A 21,488-nucleotide genomic window follows, 5' to 3' on the forward strand; every position below is an offset into this window, starting at 1 on the left:
AGATAACAAAGGGAAAATAGACATGGATTATCAGGTAACTAACTAATGAGGCCAAGGAGTTGTGGCTGCTCTCCAGAGCGTGGCCCAGCCTCACAGGGCACCGTCACAGGCACCTGCCCGCTCTGCAGGGCCGAGGCCACCTCCTCCACCCGACCCTGCTGCACCCTAAGCATCTGAGAGCATGTTCAAGCCCTTCCAAGGAAGCGCAGCGCACTGTTTAAAGCCAGGTTTCACATGTGTAAGCACCTGCTTTCCTCATGCAGACGGATGCCAATCTTGACTTGTTCATTTATTGCTAGCACCAAATTCATAACCCAAACTGAACAGAAAAAGGTAAGTAGCATAGGAAAAGGGGGAGAACTTTTTCCAGCTTGTTACAATATGAATACCAGTGACATTTTTATTTCTTAATACAACCGCTGGAAGCCCTGGCGGCAACTTGTTTCCTTGACCACAGTCACTGGACCTCGTTGAATAAATTCTTCTCATGCATTATCGATTTCAGTTGGAACAAGCTGCATTTTCACAGAGCTACCGAGTCGGCTATTTTTCAAACACTTGAAGACCTTCAAAACAGCAATGAAATATTTCACCCCCATCAGGTAGGCAAAAAGAAAGAAAGAAAAATCTGATAAAACCAAGGGCTGATGAAGACGTGTGGTCAAAGAAAGTCTCATACGTCTACTGCTGAGAGGAATGTAAAATGGAGAATAATTTGGCAATAGCTAATAAAGGTAAAGATGAGGAACACCCAGCGAATCATCAGTTCCATAGCTTATCAGGCACTCTAGAAAAATTCTTGCAAACGTGAACAAGTAGACATGGGCAAGAATATTCGCCACAGCGGTTTGTCACGTCAAAACAAACAGACTTGTTTTTTTAAGAACAAGTCAAGGGATAGATTTTTTTTTTTAATTGTGATTTAATCGATACGCTGCAACAATTCACAGTTGTAAAAGTGAATGAACCAGTTCTACGTATTTCCATATGGATAAGCCTTGACGCTATAATATTGAGCGGAAACCCTACATCTCGAGTGAACTAGGCAGTCTCTCAAGTTTCATCAGTGACCAAGAAAAATGCTTGCTCAACTCTTCATTCAAACCAGTATTCTTCATTATATGCACGTGGCCGCAGCTAGGTGTTGGGGGAGGTTGAACAATTGATCTCATGCCGACAAAGAAGGTTTTCCTTAAGGAAACTGCTCATGGTTGGCGTATATCTGTAATACATGAAGGGTCATTGTGCAGCGCTAGAAAGGACCTGATGCCAGGACGTAGACCCCCAGAGCAACTCCCCATCACAGAGGCACAGAAAGGGCAGCAACCCCAGTAAAGGAATGCAGATAAGTGGTTTTTAATGAGACTGTGTTAGCCAACAGGAATCTGGTCTAGACTATTCGAGAACTCAGGTTGCACGGTTGCTACCAATGGAGTAAAAGAATAAAGAAGTGCTTTCTCCCTCTCTAAGGGTATTAACTTTACTCAAAAGATCAACAGAGCGACTTCATCTTTCAAATGATGTTTAGTCCTATGTACTACTGGGGAGAAAGTCACACAAAATGGAAAAGGATTGCGAGACACCAGGGGAGGGGAGAACTTCCTAATTAAATGGTAGGAATTTGGAGGTGGCATGGTATGATGGGTAGTCAGACCGGGGTCACAATCTGCTCCACCGCGTCTGAGCTGGTGGCCCTCTGGGCAATTCATTTCATGGCTCGACAGGCATACCTTGCAGATATTATGGGTTCAGTTCCAGACCACCCCAACCAAGCATGTCAAATGAATGCTTTGGTTTCTCAGTGCATGTCAAAGTTATGTTTATACTTTACTGCAGTCTATCAATTGCATAATAGCATTATACCTAAAAATAACCCTGTACACACCTTAATTTAAGAATACTTTATTGCTAAAAAAAAAAAAAAAATGCCAACCATCATCTAAGCTTTCAGCAACCCTCTGCTGGTGGAGGGTCCTGCCTCGATTTCATGGCTGCCGACTGACCGGCGTGGTGGCTGCTGAAGGTTGGGGTGGCTGTGGCAATTTCTTAAGATAGGACAACGATGAAGTCTGCTGCCTCGATGGATTCCTCCTCTCCCGAACGATTTCTCTGTAGCAGGCGATGCTGTTTGGCAGCATTTACCCACAGTAGAACTTCTTTCCAAATTGGAGTCCATTCTCTGAAACCCTCCCACCGCTCTATCTGCTAAGTTCATGTCATGTTCTAAATCCTTTGTTGCCACTTCAACGGCCTTCACAGCATCTCCCCCAGGAGTAGATTCCATCTCAAGAAACCACTTCCTTTGCTCGTCTGTTCGGGTTTGATCCTGAGACAGCAGCCGTGCAGTCTCATCTTCAGGCTCCGCTTCTGATTCTAGTTCCCATCTTATTTCCACCACACCTGCAGGCACTTCCTCCCCTGAGGCCTGGAACCCCTCAAAGTCTACATGAGGGTTGCAGTCAGCTTCTTCCAGACTCCTGTTAGTGTTGATATTCTCTTCCTGTGAATCACGAATGTTCTTAATGGCTTCTAGAACGGTGAATCCTTTCCAGAGGTTTTCAGTGAACTTTGCTCAGATTCATAGAGGAATGGCAGCTAGAGCCTCATGAAATGTCTTTCTTGAATAATAAGACCGGAAAGTCAAAATGACTCCTTGATCCATGGGCTGCGGAATGGATGCTGTGTTAGCAGGCGTGAAAACAACATTAACCTCGTATATTTCTGGCAGAGCCCTTGGTTGACCAGGTGTATTGCATGAGCAGTAATATTTTGAAAGAAATATTTTTTTCTTAACAGTAGGTCTCAACAGTGGGCTTAAAATATTCAGTAAACCGTGTTATAAACAGCTGTGCTGTCGTTCAGGCTTTGTTGCTCCATTTATACAGCTCAGGCAGAGTCGATTTAGTATATTTCTTAAGCGCCCTAGGATTTTTGGAGTGGTAAATGAGTATTGGCTTCAACTTAAAGTCACCAGCTGTATTAGCTTCTCACAAGAGAGTCAGCCTGAACTTTGAAGCTTTGAAAGCAGACATTGACTTCTCTCTAGCTATAAAAGTCCTCGATGGCATCTTCTTCCAATAAGCTGTTTCGTCTACATTGAAAACCTGTTGGGGCGCCTGGGTGGCTCAGTCAGTTGAACGTCCGGCTTCAGCTCAGGTCATGATCTCACGGTTTCTGAGTTCGAGCCCCGCATCGGGCTCTGTGCTGACAGCTCAGAGCCTGGAACCTGTTTCGGATTCTGTGTCTCCCTCTCTCTCTGCTCCTCCCCCACTCGTGCTCTGTCTCTCTCTCTCTCAAAAATAAATAAGCATTAAAAAAAAAATCTGTTGTGTAGTATAGCCACCTTCATTGACTATCTCAGCTCGATCTTCTCTGCAGCTTCTTCTACACCAGCACTTGCTGCTTCAACTTGCACTTTTCTGTTATGGAGATGGCTTCTTTCCTTAAACCTTAGGAACCAGCCTCTTCAAGCTTTAAACTTTTCTTGTCTCAGCCTTCACAGAATGGAGGAGAGTCAGAACCTTGCTCTGGATTAGGCTTTGGCTTAAGGGAATGTTGGGGCTGGTTTGGTCTTCTATCCAGACCACTCAAACCCTCTCCGCGTGAGCAGTACGGCTGTTTTGCCTTCTTGCCATTCATGCGTTCACTGGAGTACCGCTTTTAATTTCCTTTAAGAGCTTTGCCTTGGCATTCACAACTTGCCTAACTGTGTGGCTCAAGAGGCCTAGTTTTCTGCCTGTCTCGCTTTCAATGTGCCTTCCTCACGAAGCTTAATCATGTCTAGCTTTTGATTTGAAGTGAGGGATGTGTGACCCTTCCTTTCAGGTGAACACTTACGAGGCCATCGTGGGGTCACTAATTGGTCTAACTTCGATATTGTGTCTCAGGGAATAGGGGGAGAGAGATGGAACAGGGAGAGAGATGGAGGTGTGGCTGATCGGTGGAGCGGTCAGAACGCGCACAACACTTATAGATTAAATTTGCCATCTTATGTGAACGCCCTAAAATAATTACAGTGGTAACATCAAAGACCACTGATCACAGGTCGTCATAAAGAAGTATCATAATGAAGCAGTGTGAAATATCGCAGGAATTATCAAAACGTGACACTGAGACACGAAGTGAGCAGAGGCTGTTGGGAAATGCCATGATAGTCTTGCTCGGTGCAGGATTTGCCACAAACCTTCAGTGTGAGGAAGGAAAAATGCGATCTCTGCAAAGCACGCTAAAGCGAGGCTCGGTAAAGTGAGGTGTGCCTGTAACCTCCAATGTCTTATTTTGTAAAACAGGACCTCTTGCAGCATCCCTGGGAGGATTATAGAGGTAAAGCATGTAAAGCGCATGTGTACAGGGCTTGGTAAATAAGAAGGGCCCAAGAAATGGTAGAGCTTGTGATGATGATTATTTTCCTCGTTCAATCTGTGACTACTCAGTGCTATCAACTGAACCCTCCTGATAGTTTTGCTGCTGATGAGAAAGACATAGGAAATTGACAAACTGATCGAAACGTAAGCCAGTAAAGCATCTACTAGCAAAATGTAACTTTTTTGTTCTCAGATGGTAACCAGCCAGTCCTTTTTATTAATAGAGTGTTTCCTGGTTTCACTTTGCTTTATTGTTTGCACATCATTGATCAGCAGAGGGCTGGTTATATGGACTAGACCGGGCCTCTGTAGAATTATTCTCACGGAATTACCCTTTGGTGAGGATGCTTCTGGCTGAGCTGGAGGATCTTTATGAGAAACAGCCCAATGAACCTCACTGACTCCACTGTAAAAGAACGTTTGGGTATGATGTTCACGCATCATATGGTGTCCCATTTTACCAGGCCTCTAGGAAAACCCCCCTACCTGATTTTGGTGCCGAAAACAGCTAAAAATCCCTTGAGCAATTGGTTTTATCCTGTGGATACTATAAATGGACGAGGTTCCTTCCCTTCTCTGAACCCATATCTGGAAAGCTCAGCGTGAGGTCTGCAAGCTGTTGTCACTGTGCACTTGTTTTAAGCCTCAACTTGGAGTCATCTTTGTTCCTGCCTTTGTTTTTTTCTTCTTCTTTCACCCTGCTTTTAGCTGGGAGAATACACCTAGATATATACATGTATACAATATAGTGTTCCCTACTAATCTATAAGAGAAATTATGTAGGATTGTCCCTCTGGGTGGTCTAAGGCTAGATTAGCATAAAGCAGACTAGTCTCAAGTTTTGCTTCTCCCATAGACCCTCCCTACATGCATGTCAAAATGCAGCTCTTAAAAAGGCAGTTAAATTGTTACCTCCCAACTAGACCCTAAGTAAGTGTTTTCCCAGTATATCATTTATAATATAGTATTGCACCTCAGGGGGTGAGGTATTGAAGTGTGCTTGAGACATGCAGGGAAAACTCTGGAAAATAACTTGCTAAAAGAAAAACAGTTCAGGAAAGCAATTTGATGTTCCATTTTCCTGGTGGGATGCTCTCTGGGATGGGTTGCCATTGTTTACGTGTGAGCAACGGTCTCTTCCATATGCTGAATGAGCGGGCAGAGCAGTGCCAACATGAGACATTAAGAAGCAGCACGCAGCAGATAATTTATGGGGCAGAGAGTCAAGGACTCAAGCACTTCCGCAATCATTGGCATTGTTATGCATGAAGGGCCGCCATTACACTTTCTGACTTTTGCTGTCTGGTGTTTCTGCTTAAAAAAATTATATAGATTAACATTTGCCATAGGTTCAAAGGTATATCTTAACTCATTCAAATCAGACGCCTTGTCCCTGACTGAGAAGAGGGCACATAATTCAGCATGATGACCAACGGTGCAGTGATAGGCCTCAGTTCTGAACCATGCATACTCCCCTCTTTTAGGAGAGCTACAGTGACACTTCCCTCCTGCCATAACTCTTGCGTCATAACTCTGTCCTTCCTTTCTTCCCCAATTCTTTTTGAGCCAAATCCTGGTGAACTACTGGGGAGATGGATGGGATTTCACGGGGGAAACGTGTGAGGAAAGGTCCCTTCTTTCACATCTTCATTTTCCTCAAAATGCTGGACCGCATTCTCTTTTTAAATATTGAAATTAATGGAGAAAAGGGGAGAGTGTGGTCTCGTGGAGGAGAGGGGCACAGAGACGTTCCTCAGGAACATGTAGGAACAGAATGGCTGCCGTGAAACAGGACACAAAAGCCTTCATTCTTACCTGAAAAAAAAGCTCAGACACATGGCTTGTGCTCCATTCCCTTCAGGACAGGTTGCCCTGATGAGGGCCACGTAGCCTAACAGTTAAGCTATAGGCTCTGGAGTCAGGCTCCTGGGATCAAATACCAACTCCACCACTTTATATTGTGTGGCCTTCAACAGATTGTGGCACTTAATGTCACTAAACCTCACTTTTCTCCATGAGGATGGTAATAATAGTACCTGCTTCATAGGATTGCGGTAAGGATTAAATGAGATGATCTTGAGAAAGTACTTAGTATAGTCCCTGAGCATATTAAGCACCAAAATATGTTAGCCATTATTATTTATAGGATCAAAGTCATTTTAAGGATGGTTGACCCACAAATTTTTACTTATAAAGATCCCTTAAAAATTTTTTTTTAATGTTTATTTTTGAGAGAGAGAGAGAGAGAGAGAGAGACAGAGTGCAAGCTGGGGAGGGGCAGAGAGAAAGGGAGACACAGAATCTGAAGCAGGCTCCTGGCTCTGAGCCATCAGCACAGAGCCTGGCACAGGGCTCAAACTCACGAGCCGTGAGATCGTGACCTGAGCCAAAGTCGGACGCTTAACTGACTGAGCCACCCAGGTACCCCTAAAGATCCCTTTTTAATGAGAAATTATTCTTCATACTCCCACATATAGGATCACAGTTATAGGTTTAGCATTGAGTGATTAGGAATTAGTATTTTTTTTTAACGTTTATTTATTTTTGAGACAGAGACAGAGCATGAACGGGGGAGGGGCAGAGAGAGAGGGAGACACAGAATCTGAAACAGGCTCCAGGCTCTGAGCGGTCAGCACAGAGCCCGACGCGGGGCTCGAACTCACAGACCGTGAGATCGTGACCTGAGCCGAAGTCGGACGCTTAACCGACCGAGCCACCCAGGCGCCCCAGGAATTAGTATTTTTAAAATTACAGATATTGGGGCACCTGGGTGGCTCAGTCGGTTGAGCGTCCGACTTCGGCTCAGGTCACGATCTCACGGTCCGTGAGTTCGAGCCCCGCGTCAGGCTCTGGGCTGATGGCTCGGAGCCTGGAGCCTGCTTCCAATTCTGTGTCTCCCTCTCTCTCTGCCCCTCCCCCGTTCATGCTCTGTCTCTCTCTGTCTCAAAAACAAATAAATGTTAAAAAAAAAATTAAAAAAAATAAAATTACAGATATTGACTTAATTTTTTTTAAGTAGCCATGTGTGTTTAGGTACTGTTATTGATTCAGGGTTTGGTGCACACAGGGATTTGCAGACCCCTCGTAGATAACTCTCTGGGACTCCCTGAGTCTAAGTCCACAGCTAAGGAAACGTCCTCCCTGCCATCAATCCTCTGTTCGTGGAACAGTAGGGGGCAGTGACATTAGGTATTCCATGACAAAGGGCTCTGAGACCAAACATGTTTGGAACATGCTGCATGAAATAAAGTTTCACCATTTTCTCTACTGCAGGACATCTTGGAGTATTTATAATACAAATACGTGTAATGACTCCCCAAAAGGGTGATAGAAGATGCTGCTTTTCCCATTTTTGACAAAAGCTGTGTGTGTGTGTGTGTGTGTGTGTGTGTGTGTGTGTGTGTGTAAGAGCGCCTATTACAACTTGAGAACATGGTCACCTTCACCTCCTTTCCCTGGCAGGAATGCTCAGTAGCTTCTAAATCTCCCCTGCTGCTTTGTTACTGCCACTGACTCTGCTGTTGACTTCCATGCTACCTACTTCAGAGCACCTCTGATGCTATAGCCCTTCTTAAGATGCTATAGCCCTTTCAGTAGTACCCCCAAAGGGTTGCTTTGCTCTCTGAGTTTACAAAGTCTTCCATGAGGAAAGTTGGGAAAAGTTCTCAAGGAGTGCCCTCCAAGAGTTTCTTGCCTATTCTGTGTGAGTGTTCCTTCCTGCACACCACAGCATAGGGACTCAAAATGGTCCAACCCAGGCAAGTTTCCTTTCTCTCCCAGAAGCTGGAGAGATATTTTTCCCACTTCTTTCCAGTGTGCTTTAACTCCAGTGTGTTCTTATCCTGTTGACAACAGGAACACTGACTTCTCATCCCATAAGACTCCCAGGAACCTGTTCCATGTTTCTCTGGTGGGCAAACATAAACCTCTTTCCTCTTCACTTGTTCATTAAACAAATATTTATAGAGTGCCTATCTGAGTCAGGCATCTGTGGAGATAGACATAAGTATATTTTGGAAGGAGACGGCATTTGGTAGAGTCAAGAATGAATTTCATGTTATTGGCTTTGGCAGCTGGTGTGGAAAGTGGTGCTGTTTACTAAGATGGGGAAGATGAGATTGGGAGGGGAAGCAGGGAGGGGGTTGAGATTCCTTTGGCGCATGTTAAACTTGAGATGTCTAAGGACTATCTACATGGAAATATTAGAAAGGCAGTTGGGAGATGCAAGTCTGGGGACTCAGAGATGTCTGGGCTGGTGATTTAGAATTCATTAGTATAAAGATGTTCTTTAAACCCAGGACAATAGATGACATGACCTAGGGAGAAATGAGAAAGGACAAGTAAAGAAGAGGTCTATGGAACCTTAGGAAACTCTAATACTTGGAGGTAGGGCAGGGAAGTTAGGTTAGCCACGGACACTGAAGAGGAGCAGTCAGCGTGACAGAGGAAAACCAGGAACAAGTAATGTCCCAGAAGCCAAAAAGAAGGAAGATCTTGAGGGAACCAAATGCTATTGTGAATTCTAAATGAAAACAGAAGCATCCATTGGTCAACCTCACAAGAACGGTCAGTGAAGAGCATGCAAAGAGAATCCAGATTGGAGTCAACCCAGGAGGGAGTGGTGAGAGAAGCAGCAGAGACAACAAATATAGCAACTAATTTGAAGACACTTTCCTGAGAAGGGAGCCAAAAAATAAGGCAGTAGATGAAAGGGTATAGAATGTGAAGTCAAGAAGATGGGAAATACTGGAGCATGGTTATGTTGTCATGGGAATGAGCCAATGGACAAAGAGATTGGGGAAGCATGAAAAGAAAGGGGAAACCAGAAGGTAGAAGACTCTAGGTGGATCCAGAACACAGTGGGAAGAACTGGCCTTTGATAGGTGGAAGGGATACACCTTGCATGTTAACAGAGGAGGCAACAGGCGCAAGTGCTGGTCTTTGGGGAGAGGTGTAGAAAGACAAGTAAATCCCCACTGCTGTTATTTATATTTACTAATGAAATCTGAAGTGAGGTCATCTGCTTAGCAGGAAGGAAGGCCAGGGATATAGGAGGTCTGAGGAAAGAGAAAGTCATTTTAAGGAGTGGGAAGCTAGAAAAAGTAAGATAGGTGAGCGGTAGTGAATGCCCACTTGCAGTTAGAGATGACATTAAAGTGCATCCGGTCAGCTCAGTTGCGTGATATTCTCTAGCAGCACTCAACTCCACTAGTCCTGGCACAGTTAGGTTCATCCTTGGGCACTGCAGTTGTGGGTATTTGCAACGGGGTACATATTTTGATGGACCATGGAGTCTAAGCAGTATAGCACCCACTACCGTGGCTGGTACACAGTGGACAATTATGAACTAATGAAGAATGTACATTTCCCCTTACATGGCTTTCACAATTCATTTATATATCCTCAACAAAGTGGGAAAATTTAAGTCTTGTGAGTGGAGAGAGTTCCCTGGCAGGGACCCAAATTCTAGAAATTCTTGAGTCTTGTCCTATAGTCATGTATTTATTCTTCACTTTTCCTTTCCTCATTATGGTATTTGATGTACATATATATCAAATACACACACACATACACACATATACTTACACAAGACACAAGGATATTCTTTATTTTTGTGAGGTCTTTGCCTTAAACATTTGCCTTGAGGAATGTGGAGTCTAAGGTGGGGGGTCACATATACAATAAGTTACTTGTCAAAGTCAAAATAGAAGAATGTGAAGAGTACTGGGAAGCATAATGGAAGGAGCAATTTAGTTTTTTTCTGGTAAATGGGGATGTCTTTACAGAGGAATTGACATACGAGCTCAGACTTAAAAGACAAAAGTTTTATTTAAGCCTTAACTGTTCAATAGAAAACTCACTTAACAAGAATAGGAAGAACGTATAATAAGAGCTAACACTTACTGAGTGTTTACTATGTACCAGGAACTAAGCACTTTATATACTTTAGCCATTTAATCTATAAATAGGTTCTATTTTGATTCCTATTTTTCTGATAAAGGTTAGAGGGATTGATTACTCTGCTATTGAGGAGCCCAAATGGGACTTGAACCAGGTCTTAGTAGTGCTGAAGCCCAGGAAGGGGAAACAGCATTAGCAAAACCCTGGGGAAGGTGAAAGTGTATGAGATGGCCTTGTAAAGAAGAGCAGACTGGGCAGGGGCAGAGTGAGGAGAGAATAAAGGACTATGGTACAGGTGAGGATAGGAAGAACGATGGAAGATGAGCCAGGAAAAGTAGGCAGTGCCCGGTTTCTAGTCCTCAACTATGAGTGAGTTCTACTTATCTATTGCTGTACAGCCTACTTCCCCAAACTTAGTGGCATAAAACAATCATTTTATTATAGTCACAGATTTGGCAGGTCCGGAATCCAGAGAGAACACAGTGGGATGGCTTGTGTCTGCTCCATAACGTCTGGGTCCTCTGCTAGGAATACTCAATGCTGAGGGCTGGAAATACATGAAGGCTCACTTACTCACATGTCTGGTTGTTGATGTTAGCTGTCGGCTGAGAGCTTAACCAAGGTTGTTGGCTGGGGTTGTTGCAACACCTTCCATGACCTCTCCATGTGGCTACATTGGCTTCCTCACAACATGGTGGCTGAGTTCTAAGCACAATTGCCCCGAGAGAACGAGAGCAGTAGTACATGGCATTTTGCTCCACTGATGGAGGCGGTCCAAAGGCCCACCCAGGTTCAAGGAGAGAACACACAGACTGCACCACTCAGTGGAAGGAGTGTCCAAGAACTTGTGACATGCTTTAAAATTACCACAGAGTCAGTAAATGAGGTCATTAAATAGAGATCTTTAATTTTATGAAAAGCTAGTCTGCTCCCACCAAGGTGATGTCTATTGCTATATAACTTTTTTTGTGTATAATGTATGGAAGAGTGCACACTGTTCTTCCAAAGTCCCTCCTGAACCTTTCTTTTTCTCATTTTCTTTTTTTCTCCTTTCCCCTTTCTGTAGTCTGCCATACTTCCCTCATTTACAACTTTACATGAGAAGAGACACATTTAAAAGAGTCCTATGGGAGTACCTTGAAGATTTTTAGAGAAAAATAGCTATAAAATTCTAACAAAAAAATAATGAAATAACATATAACAGGAGAATTTTATGTTGGAGAGGATTATCTCCCCAATACCTCAGCAGTTGGCTGAATCTTTTGGACTAAAATTATGTATAATATTTTTAATTGCACACAGTGTTATTTCAAAATTGGGACAGTTTTTAAAATGACATATTCACATTGCTCCCTGGAACCTCCTGAGGTAGGTGAACAGCTAACCCTTCCAAGACAGATGGATACTTATGAGCAATATTTAATCTTAATTGCAAGCCAGGTTTATGTGTGACAAGTTCCTGGCTTAGAAGCAATGCTTACTGTGACACAACTTTGCTGAGCTAAATGGTTACAGAGAATAGAGAATAAACAGCTGCATTATTGTGAGCCAGCATTTAAATCATGCCTAAGAACACCCCTGATTAGATGCTTCTATGCATCTTCAATTGTGCCTACAAATGCTTCTTTAAAGTGTAACTCAATAATAGTTCAATAGTTCAATTACATTCCAACGTTCTTTATTAATTCATTTATTCCACAAATTTTGTGGCCTAACTACCATGACCAAGTCTTGAGCTAGTCACTGAATGCGATCAACAAACTACAGATCAAGAACTGTGCCATTTTTAGAGAGATTCCCACTTCAGTGATTACTCTTTACTGGAGAAAATACCTTGGCTTTGCATAAAATTTCTCTCTAGAAGCTAAAGGCATAAGTGCATGAAAAACGAAGAATAATATCTGGTTCTAGCAAGAGCTCAATGCATGTTTAACTGCCTTTATTATTAAGCCTTAAATGCGCACTAAAGTTCTCTCCAGTTCCCATATCCATTCTCACTATACTTCTTGAATAAGGTCAGAGATTAGCAACAATTGCAAAAAAAAAAAAAAATGTTGTGGTAGAAATGAATTGGCAACTTCCATTTCTAGCATGAACTAGAAACTAGTCTCCCTTTGAAAGTAAGTCTCCTTTTGAAGACAACTAGAAAAACTGGACACAAATTTTTGTTTGTTTGGAGGCATCAGATAGCTAGGAAAGAGGCAAGGAAAGAGGTCAAGATTCAAGGGAAGACAAAAACCAGAGAGGCACAGAGGCTGTTTTCTCCTGGTAGTGTCTGCTGATTCAGGAAGAGACAACTGAGAGGCTTCTAAGCTGAGCAGTGTTTTTGACAGCCTCACAAGACCAGGAATACAAAATCGAAGACAACAATTCTTCCAAGACCTGATAAGGAAGGTCTTGATAATCCACCATGTTTTGATTAGGTCTCCAAAGGACTACTTCTTATGAACTGGAAGTAGACTGACTTACAGATATTTTGAAGCCCAAATTCAAGTAATGTCTGAAATTCGATTAGAGTGTTCAGAGATTACTGGGACCCTGGTTTCCTGCCCAAAGCTAGTCTAAATTCTTTCTGGAGAAATACGGTCATTTTCTGAGGCCCTAGATTATTGCTACAATGTTTAACCTACATATATATCCTGTAATTCAAATTAATCAGGCATATGAGGAGACAAAAAAAAACATGAAAGAAAACCAATGTGCAGTTGAATCACACCCACAAGGGCTTCAAATAATGAGCTGTGAGACACAGACTTTAAAATAGCTATGATATATTCAAAATAGATAAAAGATTGAGAATTTGTGCAGAGAACTTATCAACTATAAAACTAAAAAATTAAGAACTCAATAGACAGATTATATATCTGATTGCAGAAAACTGAAGAGAGAGTTAATGAACTAGAAGATAGGTTAGAAGAAAATATCCGTATTAGAGTGTAGAGAGATAAATAAACAGAAAATTCCTAAGTGAGCATAAAAGACAAAGATAGATCAAGAAAGTACAACATACATGTAACCAGAGTCTCAGATGGAAAGAACAAACGTGTCAGATGGAATATCTGAAAAAACAGTTGGTAAAGTTTTTCCAAAATAGACGACCTTTCAAAAGAAACAATGGAAGCTAGAAGAAAATGGAATGATATTTTCCAATGCTGGTTGAAAATATCTGCCAATCCTCAAGTCGAAACTAACAAAATATCTTTTTGGAATACAAATGTTAAATAAAGACCTTTACTTAAGGCAAAAGTGAGAGGGGCACCTGAGTGGATCAGTTGGTTAAGCATCTGACTTCGGTTCAGGTCATGATCTCGCAGTGTGTGAGTTCAAGCCTCGCGTCGGGCTCTGTGCTGACAGCCCAGAGCCTGGAGCCTGCTTTGGATTCTGGGTCTCCCTCTCTCTCTGCTCCTCCCCCACTCACACTCTGTCTCAGTCTCTGTCTCTCTCTCAAAAATAAAAATAAAACATGTAAAAAAAAAGACGAAGGTGAGAGAATTAATAACCTCTGGTCCATTGCAGTAAGAAATACTAAAAGGCATTTGTCACACACACACACACACACACACACACACACACACGATTCCAGAAAGAAGGCTGTAGATCACAGGAGGAATAAAAACCAATAAAATTGGAGTTATGTCAGAAAAACAGAAGACTTGGAAGCTCCGTGATTTTGTTTCTCCACAAACCATAAAAAAAAAAAAAAAAAGCTATTTGAATAAACTTTGTAGGAGCTTTGAAAACAATTAAACCAAGCATGCCTAATCAAGAAACAAATCTTCAAAACTATAGGAAAGCACTGTGGTACTTTTGTGGTATCCTTGTCCCACCACCTCCCTGATGCAGTGATGACAGTCTGGGTTTTCAGCACTCAGAAACCTAGTTCACCATCTTGAACCAAAGGGAGCAGAACAAACCTTACCTGAAAATTATTATATATTCAGTTCTGATATGACTGACACACTCCTTTCTGTCTTATATACTTTGGACTGTGGTTGGAGAAACCGGTGAGCCCTGCTAGTAAAGGTTATAAAGGGACTTTAAGCCCACAGACACCCCTCCCCACCCTACCCCCCTCACCCCCAGCCTGGGCAAGAGATTCTAGGTGGAGACATACAATACAGCATCAAAAGCCCTGAGAACAAACTGAGGTGAGACCCTGGAAAATGAGGACATTCAAAAGCAGCCATATATACGGAGGAATTTAGAAGTCACCTGCATGCCCAGAAAAATCCGTTCTCAGAAAAGTCTTGACAAGACTTTAAATTTTCACCATAGGCTGATCCCTCGGCTCAGAGCAAGTATAGCTAATCTGTAAAAACTGCCTCAGTACAGATCCAGTCTTCAAAGACTGGGAAACATGGCTGTTGTCTCCCTGTCGATCTCTCTATCTCCGTCTCTGTCTCTTCTCTTCTTTCTCTCTCTGAGTGTGTGTGTATTTGTGTGTGTATATGTGTGTGTTGTTTATTTGTTTGTTCCTGGCTTTCAAGGGAACGTCCATCAAAACATTAGCCGAACATGAATTTTAAAAACAGAGACTTAAATGAGCTCATCCTTCCAAAAATAGTCTGTAAAAGTCTCAAAACAAATAAGCTATTATAGCTTTCAACAATTACAAAACAACAAAATAGAATGTGAATCCTGGGGAAGTAAACAGTGAATCCTGGGAAAGGGAATCTGAAACACCATTTCCAGAGTTACCAGATTATAATAATCAAATATCCAATTTTCAACAACAAAAATTCACGAGACACACAAAGAAACAGAGAAATATGACTCATTCAAAGGAATAAAAAAAATTGACAGAAACCATCCCCATGGAAGCCCAGACATCAGGCTTCCCAAACAAAGACTTTAAAACATCTGTTTTAAATATGCTCAAAGGCCCAGGGGAATAAATGGACAAAGAACTAAAGGAAATCAGGAAAACAATATATGAACAAAATGAGAATATCAACAAAGAGATAGAAAATATAAAAAGGAACCAAACAGAAATTCTAGAGCTGAATAGTACAATAACTGATATTAAAAAAAAATTCACTACAGGGGTTCAACAGCGGATATGAATCAATAGAAGAAAACAGAAAACTTGAATTTAGGACAACTGAGATTCTTATGATGAGCAGAAAGAAAAAAAGAATGAAGAAAAATGAACAGGGCTTAAGGGACTTGTGAGGCAACATCAGTGTACCAACGTATGCATGATGAGAGTCCCAGAAAAAGAAGACAGGAAGGAGAAGAAAGATTTTTTGAAGACAAACCTTGGGACAAAACTCCCCTAATATGATAAAAGATATGAACTTACAAATCCAACAATCTCAACAAACTCCAAGTAAGAGAAACACAAATATGCCACCCTGAAACACATTATAATCAAACTTTTGAGGTCAAAGACAAAGAGAGAATCTTGAAAGCAGAGAGAAGCAACACATCACATATAAGGAATCCTCAGTAAGATTATCAACCAATTTTTCTTCAGAAACCTTGAAGGCCAGAAGGTGGTAGGAATATATTAAGGGTATGTGCTGAGGAAAAAAAAAGGAAAAAAAAAACATGTCAGCCAAGAATTCTATATCTGCAAAACCGTCCTTCAAAAATGAGGGAGGAAGTAGGGTGGTTGAGTGTCTGACTTAGGCTCAGGTCATGATCCAGCTCATGGTTCAAGAGTTCAAGCCCCATGTCAGGCTAGCTGCTGTCAGCCCAAAGCCTGCTTCAGATCCTCTGTCTCCCTCTCTCTCTTCCCCCCGCCCCCACTTGTGCTCACTCTCTCTAAAATAAATAAACAATTTAAGAAAATGAGGGAGGAAGTAACACATTCCCAGATAAACAAAAGCTGAGAGAGTTCATTACTACCAGATCTGGCCTAAAAGAAATGCTAAGGGGAGTTCTTCAGTATGAAATGAAATACTGTAACTTGAAGCTGTATGAATATATAAATTCATGGGCAGATATAAAAGTTAGTATTATTGTTATCTTAGTTTGTAACTTCAATTTTCATTTTGTGCAAGATTTGAAAGACAAATGCATAAAATAATTATAATTCTATGTTAATTAATACACAGTGTATAGAGATGTCATTTGTGACACCGATAACATCAAATGGGGAGGAAGAGCTATAAAAGAATACAGCCTTTGTATGCAGTTAAAGTTGAGTATCAGTTTAAAATAGATCATTATAACTTTAAGATGTTATGTGTAAGCCCACAGTAACCACAAAGCAAATATCTATAGAATATACACAAAAGGACATGATAAGGGAATCAAAACATGTTGCTACAAAAAAAAAATCAACTAAACACAAAAGAAAGCAGTAATGGAGGAAATGACGGACAAAAATTCAAAAGGCATATAGAAAACAAATAATATCATGGCTAACTTAAGTCCTTTCTTGTCAGTAAGTACTTTAAATATAAGTGGACTAAACTCCCCAAGAAAAGGACATAGTTTGGAAGAATGGATAAAAAAAACAAAGCAGAATTCAAGGACAGTCTCTAAAGAGACTCTCTTTATATCTAAAGACACACTTAGGTTGAAAGTGAAATGATGGAAAAAGGTATTCTGAGCAAATAGTCAAAAAGAGAGCAGGGGTGGCTAGACTAATATCAGACAAAGTAGACTTTAAGTCAAAAACTGTTATAAGGGACAAGGGCATTATATATTGAGAAAAGGGTCAATTCACCAAGAAGATATAACAATTATAAATAAGCACAAGACAACAGAGTTCCAAAACACATGAATCAAATATTGACAGCATTGAAGGGATAAACAGATAGCTCTACAAGAATACTAGGAAACCTTAATACCCTAGTGTCAAGACTGAACAAACAGAAAAGCAGTAAGGAAACTGTCTCCATCCATTTGGGCTGGTATAACAGAGTACCATAGACTGGATGGCTTATAAAAAATAGAAATTTATTTCTCACAGTTCTAAAGGCTGAAAGTTCAAGATCAAGGTACTGACAGATTTAGTGTCTGGGGAGCATGCTTCTTGATTGATAGATGGCCATCTTCTCACAACATCCAAGGTAGAAAGAGAAAGGGAGCTCTCTGGGGTTTCTTTTAAAAGGATACTAATCCCATTTTTGAGGACTCCAACCTCATGACCTAATCACATCCCTAAGGCCCCACCTCCTAATACCATTACATTGGGATTAGGACTTCAATATATGAATTTGAGGGGGTCATAAATATTCTATTGCAGAAACAGAGGACTTAACACTGTGGACCTAATAGACATATAAAGAATATTCCACCCAACAATATCAGAATACACAATTTTCTCAAGCACACATGGAACATTCTCCAGGTTAGATCAATTGTTAGGCCATAAAACAATTTTTAATAAATTTTAAAAGACTGAAATTGTACAAAGTAATCTTTCCTTATCATAACGGAATGAAATGAAACCAATGACAGAAGGAAAATTTACAAATATGTAGAAATTAAACAACACACTGACACAATCAAATGGGTCAAGGAAGAAGTGACAAGGTAAATCAGAAAATATGTTGAGATAAATTAAAATGAAAATACAACAGACAAAAAATTGAAGTGTAGTCAAAGTAGTGCCAAGAAGGAAACATATAGCTGTAGATGCTTCCGTTAAAAAGATTCCAAATCACCAACCTAACTTTATACCTTAGAGAACTAGAGAAAGAAGAATAAACTATACCTAAATCTATTAGATGGAAGGAAATGATAAAGATTAGAGCAAAGATAAATAAAAGAGAGTATCAAAAAATAATAGAGAAAATCAAGTGAAAGCAAGAGTTGTTTCTTGGAAAAGATTGACAACTTTGACAAACCTTTAGCTAGTTTGGTGAAGAAAAAAATGAGTGAAGGCTCAAAAAACTAAATTCAGAAATGAAAGTGGGGGTATTTATACTGATTTTACAGAACTAAGAAGGATTATAAGAGTATGAGAAACTATGGTATGGCAACAGTGGATAGCCTGGGTAGAATGAACAAACTCATAGAAACAACAGCCTACAAAGACTAAACCTTCATTAAAGAAATAGAAAATCTGTATAGGCTTCTAACTAGCAAGGGATGGAATCAGCAATCAAAAACCTGACAGCAAAGAAAAGTCCAGACAAAATAGTCTTTAAGGTAATAAGCATTACTAGAAATAAGTGGGATATTTCACAGTGAGGAAGTTTAACTTACCAGCAAGAGAATCCATTTTATTTTATTTTTTTTTTTAATTTTTTTTTTCAACGTTTATTTATTTTTGGGACAGAGAGAGACAGAGCATGAACGGGGGAGGGGCAGAGAGAGAGGGAGACACAGAATGGGAAACAGGCTCCAGGCTCTGAGCCATCAGCCCAGAGCCCGACGCGGGGCTCGAACTCACAGACCGCGAGATCGTGACCTGGCTGAAGTCGGACGCTTAACCGACTGCGCCACCCAGGCGCCCCGAGAATCCATTTTAAACTGGTTATTTATCCTACAACATGTTGTCAAAAGACCCAGATCAAAAATGTTCAGAACTACAAGGAAAAACAAATTCATCCATAGTCATAGTCGGAAATTTAACATACCTCTGTGGCAACTAATGAAACAAGCAATGAATCTGCTTTAACAATTGTTACAAAAATCAATTTCTAACAAAAAGTCAATAAGAATACAAGAAGTTTGAATAACACAATGAACAAGCTTGATCTAACTGCTTATGTAGAACACCGAACTCCACAACTGTTGTATAGCATATTTTCAGGCCCTCAAAAAAATTTCTCTCAAGTTTATCACATGCTTAGCCACAAAGCAAAGCTTGATAATTTCCAAAAGATTGAAATCCTATGGCATATGTTCTCTGACCACAGTTTCATTGGACTAGAAATTGATTTAAATATCCCTTAAAAATCTCCATACGTTTAGAAGTTAAGAAATATACTTCTAAATAACACAGAGGTCAAAAGAAGAAATCACAAGGGTAACGGACTGCCTATCTGTGTCCCACCAAAATTCATATGTTGAAATCCTAACCGCCAAAAGAATGGTATTAGGTGCACCTTTGGGAGGTTTGGGAGGTAAAGTTTAAATGAGGTCTTGAGGCTGGAGACCACATGATAGGATTAATTTACTAACAAGAAGATAAAGAGACTACCTTTTGTGGGAGCGAAGTGGTAGCTGGGCTGCTCCTGGAACTGTCGTTGCTTCGGGTTCTCTGTCAGGCTTCCTAGCAGTGGCCTAACGGAAAACTAAGAAAAGATGTCTGAATGTATTCAGGGAACCAAAGATGAGAATGACAAGCCCATTGAAACACCATCAGAAGACGATGGGACAGTGCTGCTGTCCACAATTACAGCCCAGTTTCTGGGGGCCTGTGGATTGAGCTACAGGAGTCCAGTGTCTCAGTGTATGAGAGGTGTGTGGCTGGTAGAAGGAATTCTGCATGCCCCCGAAGCTGGCTGGGGAAATCTGGTATACGTTGTCAACGATCACAAACTATCTTTTTGTCAACAAAAGAAAAATGGATGAGACGGATGCTTCTTCACCAGTGAAAGTGAAAAGAGCTGTCCAGAAAACATCGGATTTAATAGTGTTGGGTCTCCCGTGGAAAATGACTGAACAGGATCTAAGAGAATATTTTAGTACCTTTGGAGAGGTTCTTATGGTTCAGGTCAAGAAAGATCTTAAAACTGGTTATTCAGAGGGGTTTGGTTTTGTTCGTTTCACAGAATACGAAACCCAGGTGAAGGTAATGTCGCGGCGACAGATGATAGACGCACCACGGTGTGACCGTAAACTTCCTAATTCTAAGCAAAGCCCAGATGAGCCTTTGAGAAGCAGGGAGGTGTTTGTTGGCCGCTGTACGGAGGACATGACCGCCGATGAGCGGCGGCAGGTTTTTTTTGCCAGTACGGAGAAGTGGCAGACGTCTTCATTCCCAAACGTTCAGGGCGTTTGCCTTTGTTACATTTGCAGATGATCAGGTGGCCCAGTCTCTTTGTGGAGAGGACTTGATCATTAAAGGAATCAGCGTCCATATAGCCAATGCTGAACCTAAGCACAATAGCAATAGACAGAAAGAAGTGGAAGAATTGGTGGTAATCCAGGTGGCTTTGGGAATGGGGTGGATTTGGTGACAGCAGAGGGGGTGGGGCTGGTGTGGGAAACAATCAAGGCGGTAATACGGGTGGGGGGATGAACTTTGGCGCTTTTAGCATTAATCGGCAATGATGGCAGCTGCCCAGGGGGCACCGCACAGCAGCTGGGGCGTGGTGGGCATGTTAGCCAGTCAGCAGAACCAGTCAGGCCCATCGGGTAATAACCAAAGCCAAGGCAACATGCAGAGGGAGCCAAATCGGGCCTTTGGTTCTGGAAATAACTCCTATAGGGGTTCTGATTCAGGTGCGGCGACTGGTTGGGGATCCGCGTCAGATGCAGGGTCAGGCAGCGGTTTTAATGGAGGCTTTGGCTCCAGCACGGATTCTAAATCTTCTGGCTGGGGAATGTAGACGGTGGGGTTGGTATAGACTGGTGGGAATTCAGATTTTTCTAAACACTGGTAAGTATGTTGTAAAATACATACGTACCGAGAATTTTCAGAATTGGTCTGTTCAGTGTGGAGTATATTCAGCAGTATTTTTGACATTTTTCTTTAGAAAAAGAGGACAAGCTAAAGGAATTTTGTAAGTTTTGTTACATAAAGGGTTGAAATGTTGAGTCTTTGAAAGAGAACTGCTGTTTGCCTGATTGGTAAAAAACCCAACACACTACAATTGATATCAAAAGGTTTCTCCTGGAATATTTTATCCCTGGACTTGTCAAGTGAATTCTTTGCACGCTCAAAATAGAAACCATTGATTAGAACTACACTGTTTTCTCCTTGTTTTAATTTGAACCCCACCATATGAATTTTTTCCGTAGGAAAATCTCCTCTTTTGGAGATCGTGGTGTCACAGTGTTTGGTTCTTTCGTTTTCATTTTTGTTTTTTGTTAACATTTGTCTCCCTTCATGTGCAAAAGTACAATACGAAGGCTTCATTTAATCTCTGTAGTTCAGCTCATTTCAAATGTTTATGGAAGAAGCAACTTCATTGAAAGTAGTGCTGTAAATATTCTGCCATACGAATACTTCCGTCTACAGGCTCTCTCGTTCAAGACTTCGTCATCACGCTGCACAGGCTGCGTCTTTGACGGTGGGTGTCCCATTTTTATCCGCTACGCTTTATTTCATGGAGTCGTATCAACGCTATGAACGCAAGGCTGTGATATGGAACC

General features: G+C 41.3%; 1 pseudogene; it reads left to right on the forward strand.

Moving 5' to 3' along the window:
• Window positions 1–19,472: 19,472 nt before the first annotated feature.
• LOC124506497 (TAR DNA-binding protein 43-like) lies at window positions 19,473–20,722 on the forward strand (annotated as a pseudogene).
• Window positions 20,723–21,488: the final 766 nt, after the last annotated feature.

This window comes from Lynx rufus, unplaced genomic scaffold (assembly GCF_022079265.1).
Source record: "Lynx rufus isolate CCGP_SWC_20201006 ecotype Redwood Valley unplaced genomic scaffold, mLynRuf1.p SCAF_9, whole genome shotgun sequence".
Lineage (NCBI taxonomy): Eukaryota > Metazoa > Chordata > Mammalia > Carnivora > Felidae > Lynx > Lynx rufus.